Source organism: Gossypium hirsutum, chromosome A06 (assembly GCF_007990345.1).
Source record: "Gossypium hirsutum isolate 1008001.06 chromosome A06, Gossypium_hirsutum_v2.1, whole genome shotgun sequence".
In the NCBI taxonomy this organism is placed as follows: Eukaryota; Viridiplantae; Streptophyta; class Magnoliopsida; order Malvales; family Malvaceae; genus Gossypium; species Gossypium hirsutum.
Genome location: NC_053429.1, coordinates 94022571 through 94038766, shown reverse-complemented (window position 1 = coordinate 94038766; position 16196 = coordinate 94022571). Strand labels below are relative to the sequence as shown.

General features: G+C 37.7%; 1 non-coding gene across 1 annotated transcript; it reads left to right on the top strand.

The window, feature by feature from the left end:
- The first annotated feature begins 3668 nt into the window (after positions 1 to 3668).
- Positions 3669 to 3775, top strand: LOC121231177 (small nucleolar RNA R71). Its single transcript, XR_005929244.1, has one exon. It is a non-coding gene; the product is annotated as a small nucleolar RNA R71 (small nucleolar RNA).
- Positions 3776 to 16196: the final 12421 nt, after the last annotated feature.

Here is a 16196-nt window from a genome sequence, read left to right as displayed (position 1 = left end):
TGTAGGAGGCTGCACCAGGGGCCAAAGTGTGCCAACACTTCGAGGGAGAAAAATGTATGTGGCAATTTAGAGCATGTAGTTCATTTTCCTCCTTGAACTCCTCCATATATAAGCCTAGTGCTGCACTGAACTCTGGGACGCTTAGCTGGTGGACTAACCCACCTAAGCGAAACTGGACCGTGCCGGAATCATCGTAATTTTTCATTACAGTCTGAAGATGGAACGTTGAGCATAGTTCCATCGTGAGCTCGAGATACTTCAGCTCGATAATCCCAAAGAACAACTCCCAAGGGTCAGTGGTTAGAGGGCCCGAATCGCATTAGCCATCTGAACTTGTTCTATGGTAGCCTAGTCGATGCAGTGGCCCGTAATTAAGGGTCGGGCCCGAAGTATTTGTAAAAGCTTTTCTTAGGGCCCTCGGGGAAACTGCAGGAGAGGGTGACGGATTTTTATGGTTGGACTCGCGGAAGATGACGCTCCCTTCCTCTTCTTCGATGTAGGTACGGCGACCTTTCTACCACGTGAAGATGACATGGTACCTGCGTTTAGAATCATCAAGTCATCTTGATGAGTGGTCAAAGTAAAGGGAATACAGTTTTCAAATAAAAAGCAGAATTTCAGGCACAACCAAACATAACTAATATAATAATTTTGTGACCTTATCATTGTATGAAAATGGGTGTAGTAATGGCATGTGTAGGACAAAAGAGTGAGGCTTTTCTAACAACATGATTAAAAATGCAAATTGAATGATAGACATTGGCATGGAAATATCATGAGAATTAGCATGGTAAAGTCATGGGTATGAGGTTTCCCTAATAACTTGATTTAACACGCAATGTATAATAACTAACCTAAGAGATGCAAACTAAATGATAAATAATGAGCAAAATGAAAAATAGTTCGAAAGAAATGAAGATTATGCTAATAATAAGCATTAGTAATAAGTAAAATAGAAGTGAAGAGAGTAAACAAACGCTAAGGGAGAGAGATTGAGCGTTAAAAATGAAGTTGGAGGCGGCGCACACGCGTGGCAGGGAGGCCGTGTGGAGTTGCAACGGCTGGGGTTAGGGTTTTTGAATGGGGAAGAAAGTGAATAGTGTAGGATATTTATAGATTTTGGGGCACACGGCCATGGCACACGCTCGTGTTCCCCAATTTCAGCCCGTGTGATTCGTGAATTTCAATTTGGGCGCATCTGACATTTAGTACACACCCGTGTTCCTCGGGCGTATGGCTTCACACGGCCGTGTTGCACGACCATGTCTAGCTTCGTTCGCTTCTCCCACACCCATATGTGTAAATCCCACGCTCGTGTTAATTTAACAGGTTCGACCACAGGTGTTCCACACGGGCGTGTCAAACGCCCGTGCTGTTTTAATAGGTTTGCCCACGGTTCTTCCACACGGGCGTGTCGCACGCCCGTGTTGTTTTAGCAGGATCGACCATGGCCATATCGCACAGCCGTGGCATTTAATCGTAGCCTGTGTTGGGGAAATCTTTTTCACACGGCCTTAAGTACGCCCGTGTGCTTGGCTGTGTCTCTGTGGAAACACCTGTATTCAAGATTTCTATTAGTAAGTTAGGAGTTAAATACCAAAATTTAAAGAAATTAATATTGTTAGTGCTCGGGTTGCCTCCCGAGAAGCGTTTATTTATAGTCTAAGCTCGACTTACCTCTCTGGTGAATGGTCATGGTGGTTTGAGGAGTTTATACTCCTCATTCCTGCTTTCAATCTCATCAAAATAAGGTTTTAATCGAGTGTTGTTTACCTTAAAAGCGCCGAACTTAGGATGACTCACCTTCACCGTACCGAATGGAAAAATACTGAGTACCATAAGAGGGATTTCCTCATTCGGTGTGGTAGTGACAATGTGGGGATCTGCGGCATCTAATAAGACCTTATCACAACCTTAAGTTGATTTTGAGAGGTATCGAGCTCATTTTGGCGTAGTTTCAGTTTGTCGAGTGTTCTTGGTTTCTGCGTCCGTCATTCATTGAGTTCCTCGATTCGTAATCTTTGATCTTCATGAATAGGTCCTCTACTAGTGCTTGAGAACGACTCATGTGCTTCCTTCAAACTCATTTTCTACAAAGTAGGTTGCACCATATTGTTAGTTTTAGTAGAATGGTTTAAATGATCACGTTAAATTCCTGATGCGTTGCCAAAATTGCGAGCTTGAAAGGTGATTGTTTCGTCTCCCACCTGGAGTGTGAGTTCACCTGTTCCAACATCAATGATGGTTTTAGCAGTTGCTAAAAAGGGCCTTCCTAGAATTAAGGGAGTGTTGCTATCCTCTTCTATGTCTAGAACAATAAAGTCAACAGGAAATATAAATTTATCGATTTTAACTAGCACATCTTCAATAATACCTCTAGGGAATCTTATAGTTTCATTTGCTAATTGAATGTTCATCCTAGTCCGTTTGGGTTTCCCGAGACCTAGTTGCTTAAACATTTTATAAGGCATGACGTTGATACTAGCCCCTAGATCAACTAATGCATGATTAACATCTAAACTACCAATTAAGCAAGGAATAGTAAAGCTCCCTGGGTCTTTTAGTTTGTTGGGTAGTTTATTTTAGAGTATGGCCGAGCAAACTACGTTCAGCTCCACATGCGATGCCTCGTCCAACTTTCGCTTATTTGTTAAAAGTTCTTTTAAAAATTTCATTGCGTTTGGCATCTGGGATAGAGCTTCAATAAACGGTAAGTTAAAATGTAATTTTTTTAAGAGTTTAAGGAATTTACCAAACTGTTCATCTAAGCGGTCTTTCCTTGTCGCGTTGGGGTATGGCACATGAGGTTTATATTCGACAGTCACTACTTTATTTGTATTTTGATCTACCTCACCTTGACCTTTGCTTACCACAGTTTCTTGCCTCGATTCTGGTTCAAGCTCAACGACTCCTTCGTCATCTGGAATATTAATTGTGTTGAGTTATTCCCTTGGGTTAGGTTCGGTATTACTTGGTAAACTACCTTGTGGCCGTTCGGAGGTTAGTTTGGAAAGCTGGCCAATCTGAGTTTTGAGCCTTTGGATCGATGATTGTTGATTTTTAAGTGCTGTCTCGGTATTCTAAAAACGGGTTTCTAACACTGACATAAACTTTGAGAGCATCTCTTCAAGGTTAGGCTTCTTTTCCTGTTGGTAGGGTGGTTGTTGGTAGCCCGAAGGATGCTGTGGTCTTTGATTTCCTTGACCGCCCCACAAGAAATTGGGGTGGTTCCTCCAACCTGCATTATAAGTGTTACTATATGGATTGTTTTGAGGTCGAGGATTATTACCCATGTAGTTTAATTTCTCGTTATCCATGTTGTGGCCATAAGGTTGGTATTCCGAATGGTTTTTTCCACCTCCACTTGTTTTGTGCTGCATTACTGGATGAACCTGTGAAGAATTAAGAAAACCATCAATCTTTTTATTTAATAGTTCTACCTGATTAGAGAGCATGGTGACCGAATCGACTTGTAAACGCCGGCTATTTTCGTTGGCTTTGTCCTCATGACTTGCCACTGATAGTTATTCAGTGACACATCCTCTATAACCTCATAGGCATCTTTTGGTGTTTTATTGTTGATGGTCCCGCTAGCAGCTACGTCAACCATTTGTCGAGTCGAAGGATTCAGACCATTGTGAAATGTTTGTACTTGGAGCCAAAGTGGTAACCCATGGTGAGGGCATATTCTCAAAAGGTCCTTGTATCCTTCCCATGAATCGTAGAGTGTTTCTAAATCCATCTACACAAAAGAAGAGATATCATTACGTAATTTAGCTGTTTTAGCCGACGAAAAATATTTTAGTAAAAAGTTTTCTGTCATTTGTTCCCAAGTAGTAATTGACCCTCATGGTAACGAGTTCAACCACTATTTAACTTTGTTCCTCAATGAAAAGGGAAACAACTGAAGACGTATGGCATCATCAGAAACGCCATTAATTTTAAATGTATCGCATAGCTCTAAGAAGTTGGCTAAATGAGCGTTGGGATCTTCATCCTGCAAACCATTAAACTGAACAAATTGTTGTATCATTTCAATAGTGTTAGGTTTTAATTCAAAAGTACTTGTCGCTACAGCAGGTATAACTATGCTTGATTTAGTTCCTGTTAAAGAAGGTTTAGCATAATCATACATAGTGTGTGGAGCAGGATTTTGATTAACCGCAATTGTAGGAGGTAGCTGATTGCCTTGGTTTTCAGCCATCTCTTCGGTTGGGGATTGAGTATCGTCTTCTTGCTCGTTCTTCGTGTATCTTAAGCTTCACCTTATTTCTCTTTGGTTTCTACGAACTGTGCGATTGATTTCTTCGTCAAAAAGTAGTGGCCCTGACGGGTTTCTTCTAGTCATAAACTATAAAAACCTGCCAAAAGAAGGAAAAAGTAAATAAGTAAGTAATAATAATAATAATATAAAATTAAATTGCAAGAAAAATAAATGGCTAAAGTAATAAAAATTGAGTGTTCCTAATACCTTAGTTCCCCGGCAACGGCACCAAAAACTTGATCGCGTTATTTCGTGATAAGTTTTAAATATTTATAATTAATCGTTCTTGAAACTAACTATTATCGCGATGTAGATAAGTGTACCTATCGAACAGTAGTATAGTTTTAGTAAGACCGGATTGTCGAACCCAAAGGAACTAAAAGTACTAGTAATGACTGTCTTTTTATTATCTAGCCTAAGAATAAAAAGATTTTTTTCTTAATTAACTAATTATCTAAACTAAGAATGCACAGAGAATGGAATTGGGGAATTGCTTTTGGAAAAATCGATTGAATGAAGACAATACCTAAGGAAAAATCCACCTAGACTGTACTTGTTATTCTGGCTCTGAATCGGACGATTTATTCATTTAACTTGTTCCATGGAGATCCCTAAGTTATGTTATTATCCCTATTCAAGACTAATAACGTCTAATCCCTAGATTGAATAACCGAGACTTTTCTCTAATTAACACTCCAGGGTTACATTAACTCGATTTATGGATCCCCTTATTAGGTTTCACCCTAATCCAGAAAAATCTTGTCACCCTATGTCTAGGCGCGCAATCAACTCCGCTTAATTATGATAAATGTACTCTTAGACAGGGTCTATTCCTCCTCTGAATAAAAGCTTATCTTGAATCAGTATCTTGGGATATCAAAACAATAATTAAGAGTACATAATTAAGAACAAGTTAAATATTTATCATACAATTCAGAAAATAATAAAAAGATTCATCTTAGGTTTCATTCCCGTTAGGTGTTTAGGGGATTTAGTTCATAACTAAATAAGAAAACATCTCAGAATAATAAAAAATACAAAACATAAAGAAAAACCAAAACTCCTGAAGGGGAATTGAGGAGAGATCTTCAGTCTTGATGATGAATCCGGCTTCTGAGATGAATCAATCAGCTTCCTTGGCTATTCTGTGTGTCCCTTTTTCTCCTCTTCTAGGGTGTATTTATAGGCTTTGGAATGCCTATGAGCCCACAAAATTAGCCTTTTCCGAATTGGACTCAACTTGGGCTAAGTAGGGACACGCCCGTGTGACACGCTTGTGTAAGATTACTTCAAGCCGTGCTCGAGCCTGTTAGAATGGAACGGACGTGTGGGATGCCTGTGTGAGGAAGTCTAGGCCGTGTTGAGTTCGTACTTTGGCCCAATTTCTCCGTTTTTGGCCTACTTCTCGTTCCTTTCGCTCTCCTATGCTCTCCTAAGTATTAAACCTGAAATTAAAGCATTAGGAGCATCAAATTCACCAATTCTTATGGAAAATCATCCATAAAATGCTTTAAACATGGGGTAAATTTATGTATAAATTACGGTTTATCAGGCCTCCATCCAATACTCAGCTACGTTAGGGGTGACTGCAGTGACACCTTTAAATAACTTAGCCCTATTGGACTGGAGTCGTTCCTTAACTGACCCACGGCCTCCAGATACAATGTTGGGCCAAGTGACCCTTTCCAAAATTCGTAGCGTGGCTTGGGACAGTGCGTTGTCCCCAGCCACACGATCATGAAACCTAGTCTCTGTCACAGGTGATACCAGTGTCTCACTAGTATCCAAGTTCGGTATATCATCCATGGAAGAGGACTCAGCCTCTACCTCAGCCTCTAGTACCACGCCCGCGGATACCTCGTGCACTCATTGTGTAATGGAATTTATCTGTATTACAAATTTTATGGATCAGTTACAGTTTCAATATTTATTAGCAGATGTTTTATACAGAGCAGTGTCAGATTGTTCAGAGTCGGTTGTCGTGAGTAGTAGTCTCACTACAGTTTTCAGTTTACACTACCTAGAGTGTTCTCTATATGGTATAATGCCTACAATTCTAAACAGAGTTTCAGAAAACTTATAGGATCGGCGCTGGAGACTCGTTGTACCACTTACTTTTTCCAAAAAAAATGCTTCAAAACATTTACAATTCATTTCTTTCAAACCAAGTTTAAAACCTAAATCCACAGCTGAGTTTTCAACCTAGTTCTGATACCACTAAATGTAGCACCCCAGACCCGGTCTAGTCGTTATGGCCGAATCTGTCAATGTTACATGATGTGCCTTTGAAATCATAATTGGCGAGTAAAAATCGTTCCAGTTACTTAGTCATTGTTATGAATACAACGCATCTCTTTTTCGCGGAAGCTTTAATAACAAACCGTTTAAGAGAAACTCGTAATTAATTTTTGAAAACCCTTGCTTAAAAGAAAAACCATTTGTTTTTAGTGAAAACAGAGTTTTAATGATGCTTATCGAAAATAAAACATCAAAAGTATAAACCAAGTTAAAACCAGATAGTCCAAAAGTCCTAGAAATTACAAAGTAAAACCCAAATTAAAAGAGGAAGCAGGAAACTAAGAAAACTGCATAAATATAGTACATAATCATGGTAGTCACCACCAAGACCTCCGCTGCACCGATGCACCTAATGTTGGGGATTACCTGAACAGATAAAACATAAAAGGGTGAGTTTTGCAACTCAATGTGTAATCCCCACAGAAAACGTGCACATAGCATATTATCAGAAATTTATCATGTATATACAGTTTAAGCCTGAATCCATTACAAAACCAGATACAAATTAAGGCCTTAGCCCAGTTCAGATATAGAGTCAGAAATATGTTATGGCTTCAGCCCAATAAGATACAGAATGCATATCAGAATATCAGAATCCTTTCCACCAACCTCTACACATTATCTCCGTCCAACCCTACGTACCATGTGGGGATATAATCAGCCCATCCATCCTTACATACCATACTGTACCGAAGTTCGACACATAAACAGAATAATCAAGCTAAGCTACCAAATATCAGGTTTAAAAGCCTTTCAGAATACTTCTTCCAAATATCATTATCCCAACCCCGATGCAATGCAACATACAAAAATGACATGCTATTATGCAATATATCAGATCATACTCGATATAGAAATTAGATAGTTAGAATACTCAATGAAGGGTCTATGTAGCACTTACTGACCCTACGGTAGGTCCACAGTTGACTTGGGTGACCCATCCAACCTTACAGCTTATTCTAGAAAAATAGGCTCACATGCCCATGTGGTCTGCCCGTGTGGTTCACACACCCGTGTGGCCCACACGGCCCAAATTGGCCTCGACCGTGTGGATCACACAGCCTGGCCCAAAATTCCACAAGCCCGTGTGGTTCACCCATATGGGCAGACACGCCCGTGTAGCCTACACGGCCAAATAGGACGAGCCCGTGTGTTACACACGGCATCACTGGCCATCACACGGCCATGTCATCCACCCGTGTCTTGCTCGCACGGCCTAGCTCATCAATCACACGCCAGTGTTTTGCCACACGGCCTACAACACGGGCAACCACATGCCCGTGTGGCGTCGACAGATTCATTTTTTGGCTTTTGCCGATTCTCATTTTCTGTGTTTCCAGGTGCACACCTGGCATTGATTTGGAACTACAATGACCACGAGCACTCTAAAACCTTCTGTCGCACAATCGGGGTTTCACCCACTTCGCACGTCAATCAAAGATCCCCAGTCCTTTGATTATCTCCCAATGCAAAGAAAGAACAGAAGTAATGGACTGTGAAAACTTAGCAGTAAGTAGGGGACGATTTTACGCAGGAAAAATAAGAACAAAATCGGAAGCAAGGGGAATTTGGGGAGAGAAAAAACGGTAATAAATCTTGGGAGAAAAATTAGTTTGGAAAAAATTCTGATCACTTTCCCCTAAACTCTGCTCAAAACTCTCACCACTAACCCACTACTCATATTTCCAGTAAAACTCAAACTCTCAGCCACCAAACCAAGCAAAAATAGTCTCTTTTGCCCACGTAGGGACTCGAACACAGAACCTCCAACAAACTGACACTCCACTTAACCTCTAGACCAGCAAGCCTATTCTGCCAGAATTTTACACACAAACAAATATAAGCCTATTAAACCAGACTGAGGCTTTATTCATAAAAAATACCAAAAATTTACCCAAGTTGTGGCTTGAACTTGGGACCTCTCACACACACCAGAACACTTAACCACTGAAGCAGACATATATTTGTGTTAATTATTTCCAGAAACAATTTATCAAATTGTTGGGGCGTTACAACTAGAGTGTGTCTAGACCGTGTGTGACACAAGGCCTACCCCATAGGTATGTGATCCAGCTGTATGTCCACTACACCCTAATTAGGTAAAACAGAATGCCCAGTACAAAACACACGGGCAGAGACACAACCGTGTGTCTTAGCCGTATGAAGCATACGACCTTAGGACATGGGGGTGTGCCCAGGCCGTTTGAAGTCTGCACCTAATTTTTGGAATTTAATTTGCCACATGGCCTAAGCACACGGGCGTGTGACTTGGCCGGTGTGTGACTTGGCCGTGTGACCTTTATTATGTTGATGACATCATAAACAGAGAGTTACATGGGCTAAGGACATGGGCGTGTCCCAAGCCACACGTGCGTGTGTCATCACATGGCCTACCCACCCGGGTGTGTGACCCTCCAAAACAGGAAATTTTTTCAAGTGTTGTAAAAGTTTCTAAAGTTCTCGATTTAGTCCCAAACCACCCCTAATGTATGTTTTGGGCCTCGTGGGCCCATATAAGGGACGATATGCATGTGCATGAAAAGTTTTAAATTTGGACGAAAATTCATGTCTTGGTTTTGTATGACTGTGTAAGTTTATGTCTAGTAACGTCTCGTATCCTGTTCCGGTGTTGAATACAAGTAAGGGGTATTACATATGTCGTGTCTGTATCCTAACATGGTAGGTTATCTATAAAGCTGAAAATTAAAGGGGTAAGCTTAAGAAGCTCAATGTGAGTCTGATCACATGTAAACCAGTGCAAAACAGTAAACAAGCTTACAAAATAACAGTTTTCAGAATAAACGCAACCATATAGCAAAAAAAAAGTTGACAATTCATTTGAGTAGACATGTGAATGTCAATACAATGCAAGAATAATAGGAAAGATCCTACCCGTACTCTGGTACACTCCACAGTAAGATTTCTCCTCAGAACTCGTCCATCTGATAACACTCCAGTTTGTCGACAAACCATCAATATTTGTAGATAAACTGCCAATAATAAAAATTATGGATGAACCACCAATATTTTCAGTTAAAAGGTTTACAGACAAGTTGTTAGTAATTTGTGGATGAACCACCAATGTTGTAGATTATTAAACTGTCAGTACTTTCTCCTTTCAATCGTCTCACCCCATATAATATAGTATGACATGCTTGTAGCAGTATCATGTAGAAACAGTAGACATGCGTGACATGTATTTAGTTCAATAGTAGTAGTAGACATGCTTAACATGTATTAATTTCAACAGTAGCCATAATAACAATATCAGTATATCAGAATTATGGTGGCAGTAGGCATGTAATATTCACAAATAATACAATATATAGTATCGATTCAGTCATTAAATCATAGATCCTTACATAATCATAATATTAAGGACTCAAATGAATGAATAAAAATTCTAAAAAAAGAACATTTTAGGAATCATATGAGGACTAAATTGAACAATTTACAAATTTTTGGGCAACATTGTAAAACAGAGGTCACATAGTCATGTGGCCAGGACATGTGAAAGGTTTGAAGTTTTGTGGAAAGGGTACACGACCATGTGGCCAAACTGTATAATAGCTTGATGTCGTGTGAAAATTGATAAGTTACCCTGCATAAGAGACACGATCATGTGACAAGCCTTGTAACAGACTGAGGTCATGTGGTTCACAAAGTTTCTAAAATCTATAGGTCTGCATGGTCGTGTGGTACACTCTTGTGGTCCACACACCCATGTAGGAGACCATGTGTACCTAAACCTACACACGGTTTGCACTATTGACTTGGTAAAGAATACACGCCTTTCACTGTGTGTCCGATTGATGTTCCTCACGTTCTATTGTGGCCGATTCACCTAAATCTGGCCCTTCAAATGACATTTACACCGTAATTAATGGTTGGTTTCAAGATTGGACAAGATAGTCAAAAGATTTGGCAAAAACCCTAAAAGGTTAATTAATTAAACAAAAGATTAACACTGGATAGTAATATTAAGGAAATACAGGATCAAATAATTGGAAATTGGCGTACTTACTGTTTCTTGGCAAAGATATGGATGCTATTGACAATAATTGCAAAATTGATAAAAATAATTGAATGGGACAATTTGATTTGGGAAGGCAAAATAATTATCAACAGAAAATAAAAAGAGAAGAAATAGAAAGATGAAAAGAAATTTTACTAGTATTTGAAAAGTGACGAACCTAATCCAAATGAGAAAAATAGGGTTAAATAGTTAGGGTTTGAAACCCTAGGGGCGGCAATGGTAAATATCCCAAAACGTTGGTCAGAAAAATAAAAGGAATGCATTTGGGGAAGGCGTGACTCAGACCTAGGGTTTCTTTAGGGAGGGTAGTTAACTCTTAACCATTAGGCTTGATGCCATTTCTTGTTAAGTCTCAACTCCTTACTGTATATATATTATGTGTGACTTTTACCATAGGTTGTTGAAAAGAAAAGGAAAAGAAATGGGAAGAAGAGAGCTCGAACTTGGGTCTCTAGGGATGACTGTCTTTGATTCTTCACTGCAACAAAATAGCCTTAAGATGACATTTTTGGGCCTACATTTTCCTAAGGTTGTTGTACTACGTCATTTTAGATTTTCCCCTTCTTAGACAACTAAACTATTTTCCCATTTGCCACCAATTCATTTCTAATTTCCCTCAAAATCAAATCCCTAAAACTAACCATCTACCCTATTCGACCATTTCCACTTTTCCCCAAAATCAAATCCCTAATAGGAAAGCATTGGTCCCTTCTAGGCAATGAGGATCTATTTTATGATTTTTATTATTTGAATGAGGATCGACAATGGATGTTGCTTAATTCTCGGCAATGTCAGCTCTTGCATGTTTGAATTGTAACTTGCTACAACCATAAGCCACACTCCCTTCTCCACCATTTCCACTTTCTCTCTTCTTCTTTTTTATCTTTTCATTCTTTTCCCCCTATATCGTATAAAAAAATCATAATCATCAATAATTGTTAGCTCAGGAGCTCAAACAATTGATTTCACAAAGAAGGTTGATTAGTAGGTATAATCATTTTTTTAAGTTTCGCTTATACGACAATCTTGAAATGTGATTTTGACCTTTTCTTTCTTTCTTTTTTTCGAGTTAGAGATAGATTTGCATATATTCTTCCTTTGGATCAACAATCTGGAATTTGTAGAAGAGGAAGGCATTTGTTATGATTAGATTTCTAGCTAAATTTTGGCATTGGATTGAAGTTGATATTTTGTGAATAGTTTGTATGTAATTATTGGCACCTCTATCAAAGTTGATATTATTAAATAAAAAGGTGAATTATTCTTTGCGACAATGGTAATTTGTAACACCCCGTACCCGAGACCGTTGCCGGAGTCGAACACGAGGTATTTACGGACTTATTTCATTGTAAAACACAGTTCATTTAAAATTTCCAGACAAGCTAGCTAACTGCGTCACTGTCACCTTAAAAATCATATCTCGAGTTCCAAAACTAGAAAACTAGTTCTGTAAATTTTTTCTGAAACTAGACCCATAATTCCATCTACAAATTGTTTTCTAGAATTTTTTGTTGGGCCAATTAGTACAGTTTATTAGTTAAAGTCTCCCCTGTTTCAGGGTTCAACTGCTCCGACCTTCATGTATTATGACTTATATATCTCCCTGTACAGGGCTTCAATACTTATGACGTTTGTTTCTAATGAAACTAGACTCAAAAAGGAACCTATACATATATGGCATGACTTCTAATTATCTCTGTTTAATTTATAGTGAATTTCCAAAGTCAGATCAGGGGATCCAGAAATTGCTCTGGCCCTATTCCATGAAAACTTAAATATCTCTTAAACTACGAATCATATGATTGTTTCGTTTCTTCCATATGAAAGTAGATTCATCAAGGTTCTATTACATAATTTATTCACTATTTAATTCCATTCCTACTATTTTTAGTGATTTTTCAAATTTACATAACTGTTGCTGTCAGCATCTACCTTTAAGGTAGACTTTACCTATTTCATAGTTTCCATGATTCAACTAGCCCTTTAGCATATATAGCACAAAATATGATCATGATTAACCATTCCAATGGCCAATCATTGCCAAGCATATCCACACCTCTCATTAACCATATACATACAAAATGATTATAACACTATGCTCAAAATATATAAGCCATTTTCGCATGGCTATCCAAATATATACAACACCAAGGTACTTGACTAACAACAAAAGGGTAGTCCTATACATGCCATTTTCAGAGTTCAACTAAAAGTGTACCAAAAGGACTTTCATAGTGTGGACGACTTCGACTTCGACAATCCCGAGTCCGATAGCTGACGAACCAAAATCTATAAAACAGAGAATCAAAGAAACGGAGTAAGCATTTAATGTTTAGTAAGTTTTGAGCAATGAAATTAGGCACAATTGAAGTATAGCATTCATATGACTAAACAGATAATATCATATACACACATTCTCAAAATCATACCTACTTCACATTACCAACCCTTATACTCATACATAAGAAATCAACTTAACCAAAAGCCGGAAGCTCATTAATCGACTGAGCGAATACTATTTAAAAGGAATCAATTAATCCAATGCATATACGAAACATACCTCATCGTTGGGATTTTACGAGCATATTAATTGAAATTATTACAGCAAGATCGCTCATTCCCAAACCAAGTACCTTCGGGATTTAACCGGATATAGCTACTCGCTCAAATGCCTTCGGGACTTAGCCCGGATATAGTAGCTCGCACCAATGCCTTCGGGACTTAGCCCGGATATAGTAACTCGCACAAATGCCTTCGGGAGTTAGCCCGGAATTAGTCACTAGCACAAATGCCTTCGTTATCATCCGAATACTCATGCACATATCAGTAAATCATGACACATCTTTATTTCATTTTCATAACTAGAATTCAAACACAAATCAATTATTAAGCATTCCCATTTTCGGCTCAATAGCCACATACAAACAGCATGATTTGGTTTGCTTCGTGACATGATCTCTATGCACATACGGCTACCCATCATACGTATAGACTAATTAACTCAACATATAATTCAAGTAGAATCATTATATCACCGTATATTTGTTATGATTATACGTCATGACTTAATCAAATCGTAAACTAAGTTTCATTACTCGAAAACTTACCTCGGATGTTGTCGAACGATTTCGACGGCTATTCGATCACTTTTTCCTTCCCTTTATCGAATTTAGATCCCCTTTGCTCTTGAGCTTAATTTAACAAATAAATTGATTTAATCATTTGAACATCAAAAAGAGAAACTCAAGGTACTTAACCCATATATACATTAGACATTAGAGTCACATATATATGAAATCATGAATCAACTCAACATATTAGCCCACACTCTCTTTTAGCCGAGATAAAAGCATCAATATGCTTGCCTCTAACCGAATACATGCAACACCAATCTACCTCATGTGGCCGAATATGCATGTCTATATTGAGGCCGATTAGTTACTTAATATATTCCACAAATATGGTTACTTGTATTGACTAAATACCATTTTGTTTCAAGTTCAAAACTCGGCGAATACACATATATATACACTAGTAATCAAATACTAACATTTGCACTTCACCTTAATAGCTAGCTTAGCAAACCTTAGTTTAACATATAATTGTTCATAACACAATTAAAGCATCCTCTCCATTCCATCAATTCAAAACACATACATTACTCAATAATATTCCAAGTCATATTCGGCCTTAGTACACACTTGTTAGCCGATTTTTCTCCATTTAGCAACTAATGCACATATGTGCTCATTTGCTAGACTCTACTTCACCTCACTACCATTTCTCATCCAAATAACATGAACAACATTTACTCATGACATCAAGCATTCTTTAATTCGGCTACCACTAGTATAAGCTCCTTACCTTAATATCAACCTAAGATGACCGAATGCTATTTAACCCAAGTCATCAAGAGTTTTATTATTTAACACCTTAGATATCCATTTCAAAACACTTAACCGGCCTTTGATCAAGACTTTAAACAAAGTCTATGTTCGGCTATCACACACATGGGTGTTATTAGTTTAAAGTTTTAACAAGATTAATTTCTTTCATCAACAATCTTTTTGTTTCTCTATCCATCAAAACTTAAGGGTAAGAAAGAAAAAAAATCAAGTTCTTCTCACACATACCATAACCGAAAGTTCCATCCAACCCTCTAAATTCAAAATTTTAGTATGGCTAGGTAAGAAAACCATGATGATTAACCCGAACAAACTAAGATTTCAAAAGAAAGATTAACAAAATTTACTAACATTCTCTTCATTCAAAAGGCCGAATGCCCCCCTCTTTTTCTTCTTCTTGTACGGCTAAGAAGAATAAGGTGATACCCTCTTTTTCTTTCCTTCACCCTTCATCCCCTTATTTTATTACTAACTCATTTATTTTATTCTTTCCAACATGAACATTAACACACCATGCTTAAAATATGCTATGACCCATAGCATGGTCGGCCACTAGCTCAAATTTTGGGCAATTTGACATGCAAACCCATCATTTCTATAACATGCATTAATAGGCCACTTTACATTTGCCTAGCACATTTCTAAATTTTCTCACATAAGTTCTATTTACTAAAATTCACCTACAATTAACAAAATTCAAATATGAAATTTTCACACATGCATATATACATATAATAAGCATCAAATATGACAGCTAATTATTTTTATGACTCGGTTTTATGGTCCCGAAACCACTTCCCGACTAGGGTCACATTAGGGCTGTCACATAATTCCTCAAGTGACCTAGGCTATCTTCTTTTTTTGCATGAGTCTTCTTGCTTCAAAATCTAGTAACTCCTTTTTTCTCTTCTTTTTTTTTTCATTTTTCATGCCTTTTTAGTTGTTTATGCCATTGTTTTCCATTTTTTCACATCTCAAATTTGAGATTTTACAGTTTCAAAGTTTAATTTTACATGCCATTTTCATGCTCTTTTGCTTTCTTTTATCTATATTTTCATTCCATTTACTTTTTTTATATCGTCAGTTTTATATTTTTCATGCCATTTGCACATGGACATTGTTGTTCGGTTTAAACCTAAAGCATAGTTGTTTTACAGTTAATAAGATTTCAATTCGAAGGTTTTATTAATACTAATACCTTTCATCTCCCTTCTCTGTTTTCCTATTGTACTGAGAGTTTATCATTAGTTTTTTCTTTTTTGATTCTTATCTACCAGTCGACTTCGAGTTATTGCTGAATTGAGGCTTAGAGATCTCTTTCATTCAGCTAATATAGTATCAAGGTGATTTATTCATTCTGCATATGAATATTCCATGTATTTGAAATCATATAATGAAGTATTTATTTTGTCATGCTGCATAGTGCTACTAAAAATGAATTGAACATCAAGTTTTATTATAATAGGATATTTTAGTGAAACATAGTCTTTGAACAAAGCAGTGGATATTTTCCTTCTAGACATATGAAGCATAGTTCTCTGTGAATCTTCAATTTTTTCTTTAAAAACAAATCAACTGCAGTATAGATGTTGAATCTATTTTGTATATGCACATGCATGTGCATATGTGCATGTGTACATTCTTTTTCATGTTCTTTTGATTTGTTGAAAATATTTTAAATGGATTGTGGTGA